At 42.4% G+C, this 990-nt stretch overlaps 1 long non-coding RNA gene across 1 annotated transcript in view; it reads right to left on the bottom strand.

Annotated features, from left to right (window-relative positions):
* Positions 1-241: 241 nt before the first annotated feature.
* LOC107835003 (uncharacterized) overlaps positions 242-990 on the bottom strand; it is an 18,520-nt gene continuing 17,771 nt past the window's right edge. Inside the window, exon 3 of the long non-coding RNA XR_001660828.1 lies at positions 242-252. This is a non-coding gene — a long non-coding RNA (uncharacterized LOC107835003). The remainder of the gene's footprint in view (positions 253-990) is intronic.

Raw genomic sequence — 990 nt, 5'->3', positions numbered from 1 at the left:
AAACAAACTCACCAAAACACAATTTTCCACTTAATGTTTTAAAACCAGAACTAATTAATTGAACTGCTTTGATGTTTCAGCTTTAACTGGTTTATTTTTCTGTTAGCCTTTAAATTTTTTTATTCTATTTGCCTTTAACTATGTTTTACGTGGCCAGTTGTCTGAACGCGCGATGTTTTGCTCAGGAAGATCATTGGTGTCGCGCTGCCTGTTTGGACTGATCTGACAGTTAATTGAGAAGTGTAATAAAAGCTGTTAGTTTAGCTTCTATTACAGATTTTATTACTATTAATGCTTTCTTCATAAAATTTGGTGCAAATGAGGCCAGTCATTCATCTCTCATTTATTTATGTTTCGGTGGAAATAAGAGCGGATGGAACCACACGCAGATTTTCCTCAGCAGCTGCTGAGCGGTTTGTTCCAGCGCTAACGTCCTTCCAGGCTGGATGAATCGTGTCGTTATGTAGAAGCTTTTATTTGGGAGGAGGATAAACACAGACTGGTGTGATATTTCTTTCCACGCCTGGCCCGAAACGTGATCCCCACCTGAGGCTGAGGAAACAACAAGAAAACAATCATATCATCGATTTTTACTCCTATCAGTGCAACATTAACATCTGCAGACATAAACATCAGACATGAAACATTGGTGCTGTGTGAACTGAATATTAAAGGTTTATGATTCATAACAGATCATCATTTTCCTTCTGCTGCCGGTCTGCTGGGAGCAGCAGAGCTCTGAGGCTGAAACTGTAAATCAGACCTGATGGAGGAAATGTTGGCGGGTCTGGAACTGCAGAGAGAGCAGGCGGTGGCAGCATCATGGTGGGGGGTGGAGGTCGTCTCCCGTCTCTCTGGAGAACATTTAGTGTGTCTGTAAACCTGGTGATATGGAGAGAGAGAGATGGAGAGAGAGAGAAATGGAGAGACGGAGAGATGGAGAGAGAGAGAAATGGAGAGATGGAGAGAGAGAGAAATGGAGAGACGGAG

Source organism: Poecilia formosa, unplaced genomic scaffold, assembly GCF_000485575.1.
Source record: "Poecilia formosa unplaced genomic scaffold, Poecilia_formosa-5.1.2 Scaffold910, whole genome shotgun sequence".
Classification (NCBI taxonomy): Eukaryota; Metazoa; Chordata; class Actinopteri; order Cyprinodontiformes; family Poeciliidae; genus Poecilia; species Poecilia formosa.
The sequence above is the reverse complement of the archived record's forward strand: the minus strand, read 5'-3'. Positions and strand labels throughout refer to the sequence as shown.